Below are 10,019 nucleotides of genomic sequence, written 5' to 3'. Positions count from 1 at the left end.
TTTTCTGTACATTTTTTTATAAAAACCTTTTCTTTCATATGCCTATATCGACCGCAGATTTTATTCACAAGGTCAGCACACCACGACACAGCACACAGCAGCACGTAAGCTGCCCCTTTATACCCCAACACCCCGAGAAAACAGGTGACATTTAAACATAACAAGACATACAATGTAAACATAACAAGACACGTTATTGGACCCCACAAATCGAACAGGTCACAAACACAGCACGATTGGACAACATTCACAAGCACACTGGGGCCACGACTCGATCGCGCTGCCCCCACCCACGCCACAGGTGCACTCGCTCACATGTACAGGAACTCAGGACATAGACAAAATACAGAACAGAGACACAAAACAAAACAAAACAACACATAATAAAATTAGTCCATATATATATAACAGTATTAAAATAGGTAAAATGAAGACGGAACAGAATGCATTGTACGGATGACGTTTACATTTAACAAAAACAATGTTATTTTGATTCTTGCACCCTTGCATGTATAGACGTTATCCTTCGGGCACCCTCTGCTGCAGCAAACCACAACTGTCATACGACTCTCGCAATGCTAGAGACCTCCCTAAGAAGACGCAACAAATATTTAAATTAATATATTGCGGCTCTTTTCATTAACATATTTTCTCTTAGTACATACGACAAAGGGGTAGATGTACTAAGATGGGCCAGTCACAGCGCAAACATACCGCAATTTGCATTTTATATATATAGTTATTTATTTATTTATTTTGTATTAGTAAAAGGCAAGTCTAAGAGCAAAGCATATGTGCTAAAGTTTCACTTTAAAACATACTATTCATCAGATTATAAATCCCTGCCATGACATTGAAATGTTATTAATTTGTTGTTTTGACAAGTTTCCCAATACAGTGTTGCAGCCTGCCTATAACTCCCATTCACATTCTAGCTGATTTGAAAACCACAATGCCACCTTGATTTAACTCTTGTAGCTTCAGAATGATTATGCAGTAAAAACAGTAGACTAAATAAAAATATACTGTACATTATGACTGCAGTGTTTCATCATTCTAAAATACTAGTTTGACATTCTTTTTCCCTTCTCTTGTTATTTTATCTCTAGTGAATGACACATGCACCATAAACCTAACATAAGAAAAGTTTGACAACAAGAAAAGGCCATTCGGCACACAATTTTACCCTGCTGGGGGGAACTCATTTAAAAGCACAGAATCTAGTCTTTTGTTAAATGTTCCTACTCTTTTTTTTTTAAATGTTGATCATCAAGGAAAGTGAAAGCAGGGTTGAATGTATCATGAAACAATGGATGCTTACTTCAATTTAAATTCAATATGAATAAAAGATTAATTCAATATTGTTGTGGGATGGGATCTATTTGATTGCTCACAGCCATGTCAGATCGAAATACCCTTGTGATTAAACCAATAAAGTAGGAGCATCCCAGATGCTGTAAAATGTGTTAAAGAACAGAAATACACTAGAGACTTACATGCCCGATTGGGTTGAATAGTTAAAGTAAAAATAGCCACTTCATTTTTGTCTGTTTTTCGTTAAGAATATGGAAAACTACAAAGCGGTATGTAATTCAATATGTTAACGTATCATTATTCAGCAGGTTTCATTTGACTTTATGAAGCAAAATGATTTAATTCTGTAGGGTGATGCAAAACCTTTGGCCATAGCTGTATACCAGTATTCAATTATCCACCAATGAAATGTATGGCATGTGTGAGCATGCACCTAGTCATGCATCATATCAAATGTTCTGTAGTGGTAGAAACAGGTTTATTGCACCCCAAATTACCATATACATCAAAATGACAACCACGGGCTCAGATGCATAGTTGGATGCTGTTTGGCCAAATCCATTTGTCTCCAACTGAGAGCTTTCAACATAAACCATCTTTTCTGCATCAGGCAAACAGCCAGTAAGACGAGATCCTTATTGCATTTGTTTATCTAGAAACCAGACAGAAACTGTAAACAGGACAGTTAATACTGAGGAGTTCATTTTAAATAGCCTTTATAAAATATTAACAACTTCCTCAAATATTGAGGATAAAAGATTTGTTTCATGATATATTAAAGAAACTAGAAATTGGAGTTTTTGTGAATAAAAACAAAGCATCCTCATTAAAATAGTCTATGGGTTTTGTCATATGATTGGTATGTCCAGAAGTTAAAAACTATGTGTCAATGAAAATTTTATTTCTACTAGCAACTACTTGTAATGGTCTATATTAGTGTTATGACCAGATGTTAAAGCATTGTTCATTTTTATTGGACAACACTGGTAATGGAACATATAAGAAAATAAAAGAATACAACTGTTTACCAAACATTAAGACAGTAGCTCAAGGTGTACTGTCTCTATGTGGTCACCAACACATTAGGCATGCAGGATTTACATAACACTGAAAATATGAAGTCACTACTTCAGTTTGTTTCTGAGATATGAGACTTTGACACTGTGGCAAAGGGCAGCTTTTTAAAATAAAACTGTCAAAGGGGTTAATTTTTTGTGTGCGATACCCATGATCAGATTTGACCTAGGGAATCACAGAATACATATGTGTACTCGGTATGAAGCCAACAGCTCTAAGCATTAGGATTTTATCATCTGGAAAACAAAATATCACATGACCCAAATAGGTCACCCATCTTAGATCACAGGTTAAAGAGAAGTGTGCAGTTCAATTTTGCCCTAGGAGTTTAAACATCACTGACAGTTTGAAGTTTCCAGCTTAAATAGTTTATGAGATATTAGCAGGAGTAGGTGCAGCAGCTGCAGTGGTGGCTCCAGGTTTCAAAACCTTTAGCTTTATTAAATGCCTTAAAATGTTCGTCTATGAGAATATCTGCAGCTCTGTTTTCCTTAGTGCTGCTTTGGGTTCATGCTGCTCTAGCATATCGAGGATATGTATATTTCTGCCATCTAAAAGACAATGTCATTTTTAAATTGCTTCTATTGTTGAAACAAAACCATGACCAATTGATGCAAAATCATTGCACATTTCAATTACTGCACCCTCAACTTAAAATTGTCAACCAATGCAATTTCTGGAGGTGTGTCCAATGCAAGACAATATTCAGTCAATTGTGATATTCTCAGGACTGCCAAATCTCCATGAAATAAAGGTGTGCAGTATATTACATTTCTCCTTAAGTGTTTGCCAGTCATAAACCTGCCACATAATCACCCAGGTGATGCATTGGTAGGAAAAGCCCACCACAATGATCTATAATATTGATTTATTTATAGCATTTAATTGTACAAGTTCAATCTTTTAACTTTCACATAATTACAATGACAAGTATTACTGAATGTCCAACAAAAACCTTCCCAAACCTTGGTTTCAGAGAGCAATCCATATTTTTCAACCTTTTGTTCCACACTGCTTCATGGTGTATGTAAATTGATTGTCTCTGCTTGGGACCAACAGGAAAGCAAGTACTTTTGTTCACATTTCAGAGTCTCATGTGGAACTGCAACTTGGCATTACCACTATATCCAGTCTTCTGCTGGGAGATCTGCACGAGATTGGTAGCGATTGTTAACCACCAGGGGGAAAGGACATTGACAGCAAATTACAGGTTCAGATCAGCACCAGACATTACAAACTATCCCCATCAGTCAAAGTAATGAACAATCCATGTCCAGCAAAACAATGAGACGAGAATTACTCAGTATGACTATTCATTGCCCTACACCACTCAGAAGACCTGTTACAAAGCGTGGCAGTTTATACTGGATAGTGCAAATAACACGAATTACAGATATCTGACAAACAAATATATAAGCATATATATTTTAATAAGGATGGTTGATAAAATGTGAAAAATGAATAATGTTGCAATAAAGTGAATAGGAACATTAAGTAAAGTCTAAGTTAAAAATGCATCATATAAATTAACAGAAAGGTGCTGGTATCAGTCTTGTACAGACTGCATGTCTTTTCCTGGACACAATGTATTTTATACAACAGGAAACACTGGGTCATCCCTGACTTAATTTGATTTTATCTTATGTTCAGTCAATCTAAATATTCCAATTGGATATGGGAACATCCTGAATTACAGGTGCATATTGGTTTGATCATGTGATGTGACAGGTGATCCCTGCCGTGTTATAAAGCTGTGGGAGCAGCACAACTGCAAAAAGGCAAAGATCCAACAGCATGCGAAAGACACATGGGATTTAGTGCATATCAAGCAGGTGCCACACTAGTAAATACAGTCATGTTATTGGCTCAGTCATCAGAGTGTACAAGCAATGGCAAACTGAAAGGAAATGATTTGCCAAGTAACAGCTGTGGCCACAATCAGTTAGTGACAAGCAGAGAAAAGTGAAACTGTCGTAAAATGACAGAAACGTTCAACCCATACCATACCATGCAAATAATCTTACAACAGACAGACGACTGCAGTCAGAGACCACTGCGATACCAACAATAAACTACACAGCAGTGGTGTAAAGAATCTGAAAGATTGGACTGGTGATGACTGGATGAAAATGATGTGGTCCGATGATGTCATGATTCACAATAAAAGGCTAATATGAAAAAGGGTCAACTTTTATAATTTATAAAATAATGTAAAAAAAACATTGCCTGCACTTGCTCGAGAAATATTTCCACTTTCTTTGTCTGCATTTTGATTAGCAGGTGGTGTATAAATGTTAAATCAAACAAGCCTGTTATTGCAGTTCCTCATGGTGTCTTCCAGGAAATCCCTTATCAAGCCTGTCCTGCTGAGACATGGCTAATCTCTGTCTTTCTAAGACTCCATCCTGTTGTATTACATTCTTTCTGCTGTGCTGAATCAGCATATCTAATAAAAGCACACATTGTCAATCTAAAATACAAAAAAAATAATAATAATAATTTGGCAGCTGTCATCTTCAGTAATCCCATGAGTTGCAGTTTTACTTCACACTTAGTAGTAAAATTACACTTTGGAAAAGAGAAGGTACAAATAAAAAGCAGAATAGCAGAAGTATAATACAAATTCAACCCCATTTACATCACACTGTTTCTGCATTACTGTGGCAAAGTGGTTAACAGTGTGCAGGTGCAGGTGATCAATGAACAGACAGACAATTATAATCCAGGTGCAATGTTGTTTAATGGTTTATTAAATCCAATGGCCTGATGGCAAAACAACAGTAAAAAATAACAATGGTAATGAAGCAATACAGCGGCATGTATTGCTTATTTGTAATCCGTAGGTTGGCCCCGAAATAATAACAGTCCCGCTTTTAGTTCACCTACACGTAACACATACACAAACACAAACACCAGTTCACAGTGCGTGCTCTAGTGCTTGGGTGAATACAGTTCTTTAGTGTAATCAAAGTGCAGTGTTGTTGATCTGGGTTTCGTGATGGCCTTTGGCGACAGCTCCGGATTGTGTTAGCCATCAAAATAATTACACGCAGTATTATTAACAACAAACAAACAAAAAAAAAAACCCACTCACGTTTCACAACACAGGTTCTCCTTCTGGTCATTTATTTTAAACATTCACAAAGGAACAGATCACATCACTATGTCCCCTTTTTATAACGTCACCCATGACTCCTTGGTCAACGAGTGCATCCGCTCCTCCAATCCGCGGATGCCACGCCGTTTCCCGTCCGGGTCATTGAGTTTGTATACCATAGCTTTGCCCCCTTACTAGATGTCCGACTTTCACCTAACCCTGGGAATAAACTGTCGTGCCATTTAGTCCAGGGTATTCTGTTCCCTTTATGCAGCTGCCTCGCAGGTCGGGAGGGAGATCTAAAACCAAGAATCATTCCATCTCTGTCACAATTACACATTAAATCCAGGAAATGTGTACTCTGTCAATAGTCTTTAGTGCCTTGTTCCTTTATGTATCAATGGTACACAAACCAACATCTACAACCATCTCAGTATTTTTTTCTATATGTATAGGCCCTTTTATAATTATTTCTAGATCTAATGCTATTTTTATCAATCGAGTAGACCCCATTGCTTTCCATAGAGATGGGGCACCATCTACAGCTAATGTGTCTTATAATGTGAACAAGTCAGGGAGTAGAGGAATGGGTAAATGTTGAGCAGTGACTTCCAGAATCACAGTGAATAGATGAAAAGAGGATATTGCACATTTTACAGCGGTCTTTAACTAACGTCATAAATAAATCATTTTAGACTAATTATCATAAGACTGGGGGTTCAGATTACCAAGGGAGGGCACTTTTTTAATGTGATATTTCATCCCAACCTCCCCTAAAGAGGAAATGTGCTGAAAGTTCATGTTTTGTGGAGAGGCAGGTCACCACAAATACAGCTTTTTTTTTAAAGCAATTAGGTTTATTTTCTCCAATTAGTGAACTATGGGTCACTGACATCCAATACTTATTCATCAACCTTCCCATATTAAATGATTTTAACATTTTGCCAGTGTCAGAGATGTAAGAGAACAGTTTCAGAAGGATCCATTATTCTTATCAGTTGTAACCAAAGTTAAAAATGCTGGAATCTTAAAAATAAAATAAATAAAGTGAATCTACCAATATTACATTTTGATTGTTTACTACAGTTAAAACTACAGATTATAATGTAAATAAATGAATAGGTATATATATATATATATATATATATATATATATATATATATATATATATATATATATATACATACATACTACCGGTCAAAAGTTTTAGAACACCTCCATTTTTCCAGTTTTTATTGAAATTTACGCAGTTTAATGTCTCAATGTACTCTGATATTAAAGCATAGAACAAATAAACAATTTGAGATAAAAAATAAATCATGGAATCGTTTTGTTTAACAAAATTTAATCTAAATTTTGGACTCATCAAAGTAGCCACCTTTTGCAGATATAACAGCCGAACACACTCGTGGCATTCTTTCTACGACGGAAATCAAATATTGTTCGCAATGTTCTTCCCAACACTGTTGCAGAAGTTCCCACAAATGTGTTGCACTTGTAGGTTGCTTTGCTTTCACCCTTCTGTCCAGTTCATCCCAAACCAGCTCGATGGGGTTTAAGTCTGGAGACTGTGCTGGCCATTCCATGATTTGAAGCCTACCGTCTTGTTCTTTTCTTCTAAGGTAGTTCTGACATAGCCTGGAGGTATGTTTTGGGTCATTATCTTGCTGTAGGATGAACCCCTGACCAACTAGGCGTATACCAGAGGGTATTGCATGGCGCTGCAAAATGCTGTGGTAGCAGTTTTGGTTCAGGGTGCCACTCACTCTGTGCAAGTCGCCGACTCTGGATCCAGCAAAAAAGCCCCAGACCATCACGCTTCCTCCTCCATGTTTGACAGTTGGTGTCACACACCGAGGAACCATCCTTTCGCCTACTCAACGGTGTACAAAAACCCTGCGTGATGAACCGAAGATTTCAAATTTTGATTCATCGGTCCATAAGACCTTCTTCCAGTCTTCAGTAGTCCACTGGTGGTGCTTCTTGGCCCAGGCAAGCCTCTTTTTCTTATTTTGCCATCTTAGCAATGGCTTTCTTACTGCCACTCGACCTGTCAAACCTGCAGCTCGAAGTCTTCTCTTCACAGTTGAAACTGAGACTTGCTTACTTCGACCAGTGTTAAGCTGTGAGCCGCCTATCACGCAAGCTGTTGACTCTCAGAAACTTGTCTTCTGATTCTGTTGTGGCTTTGGGTCTGCCAGACCTCTTCCTGTCAGAGTTTCCTCCAGTTTCCAAGTGCCTTTTGATGGTGTAGGAAACTGTACTCACTGACACCTTGGCTTTCTTTGCAATTTCTCTAAAGGAAAGACCTACACTTTTAAGGGTTATAATGGGCTGTCTGTCTTCCTTTGTTAATTGCCTTTTTCTCGCCATTATGAGAGCAATATACTACTTCCTGCAGTACAATACTGTCCAAATAATGATTAAGAGGGTGTAGTAACACAGTCTGTTCCAACACTGCTTTTATACAGACAGAGGGTTTGTAAGTAATCAACAAAAGTTGGGACACCTGTAGGAATTGTTAGCATCAACTTTCAAGGCTTAATTTACTTCCATTGCTGCAGAACAGCTGTAAGTTGTTAACCCATTACTTGTTCCCTGAAAAAGGCATTTTTGTATAACTCTGAAATGTACATTATTTTTCAGTTTTTGGTAACCTAAACTTTTTTTTTTAACCTCTGGCAGTTTACCACTTACCTTTGTACCATTTCAGGTTATTCACTGGACTTGAACTGCTTAAATTTCAATAAAAACTGGAAAAATGGGAGTGTTTTAAAACTTTTGACCGGTAGTGTATATATATATATATATATTTTTTTTTTATTACTTGATACAATTCTTAAAATAAGGAAATATTGAATTTTAAATTAAAGGTGTTCAAATGCACATGGAATGGAAATGGAAATAATGTATTATTAATGCAGTTTTTTCTCATAGTTAGCTAATTATGTAATAGTGAAATATGTTTATTAGAAATCCTTAATATACAATTTTCTTAATAATGGGAAACAGTAGGCATTGTAAAACTGTCATAAAAACTGACCATCTCAAAGACAACCAAGGGGCCAGTGAAGACCTCAGGAATCATATTATTTATTTTTTCTAGACAAAATAGAGGAAATATATGAAAACATTACTGTATACAGAACATATATAGAATGCTTTTTTATGCTATATTCTGTAACCACAAATAACACTTTCATGTTGAAGGACAACATTCTATAAATTATTATATGCATTTATAAATAGAAATTCGATCAGTGATCCAGTGATAATATATATATATATATATATATATATATATATATATATATATATATATATATATATATATATATATTATTTAAAATTTACTTTTAAAGGGCTCTATGACTATTTGATTATCTACTTGCAATATTTTGGAACGAATATAACTCAGTTAAAGTAAAATGTTAACAATTACCCTTATAAAGGTTTATACGCTGTGTTTCTGCAGCTTACCATGGTTTACCATCGTTACCATGCTTTCACTATGCTTTATTACACTTTGCTATGCTTTTACTGTGGGAAACTTTTATAAGAGTATCATCAACTATTGTGTGCTTTTCCCACCATGGCTGATTGTAAAAATGTATCCTGATTCAGGCCAATGTGCAAGCGTTGCACAAAGACAAGCTTGTCAGCAATATATACATTATTTACAAATTACTTTTCACAATCAATATACACTTCACAGATTAAGAACAACAACATAAAGATTAAATGTAAAAATAACTTAAATGGCTTTGTAGTTCATCGTTATGATCTGAAGACCTTAATTACTTTCTCTGTATCCAATTAGCCATGTTTAATAATGCCAGGGTTATTGGTCCTTCAGAAAACAATGTCATATTTTTTGATTACAATGGTACAGTTTCTCCTCTTATTTCTAAGCCACAATTCCATGCTCTGACCTCTGTTCCACATTATGCCGTGGGCCAGGTCAGACTCTCTACATCACAAGCAATTCCTAATGTCAATGTTATTTAATACAGTACAATGTATGAGCACACCAACGCTTCAGGGCAATTCATTTACTCATTTTTAGCAGATTTTATCTTTATGTAATTATTTAATGTCCCTTTTTTATTTATCATATGATTTACAGTATCTTCTGTACTAAAGATCTCAATATGCCTTGTTGTCATCACTTCAAAAACGATTTAATTAAATTAAGTTAGATTTCACCCATTTGGATGTAACAAGTTACTCATCATTTGCTCTGATGCATGGTCTTTTACAGTAGCCTGTTAACAATTAGTACACACAAGAAGCCAACCTCTACACTTACTCTACCTGACACACAACATCCAGCAGTCTTTACCACTTAATCATCAATTCAGCTCATGCATTTTTTCACTTCATATAACTGCATAAATGTTCTGTGGTATTGTTTGTGTTCATTACCTGATATATAAAGTAGAAAATTGTTACCAACTGAACAACCAAGCAAACAAACATTATACAGTAAAGACATTCTTTTTTTTGCTTTGTTTTTTGCATAACATACTT

Source organism: Acipenser ruthenus, chromosome 3 (genome assembly GCF_902713425.1).
Source record: "Acipenser ruthenus chromosome 3, fAciRut3.2 maternal haplotype, whole genome shotgun sequence".
NCBI lineage: Eukaryota > Metazoa > Chordata > Actinopteri > Acipenseriformes > Acipenseridae > Acipenser > Acipenser ruthenus.
The sequence above is the reverse complement of the archived record's forward strand: the minus strand, read 5'-3'. Positions refer to the sequence as shown.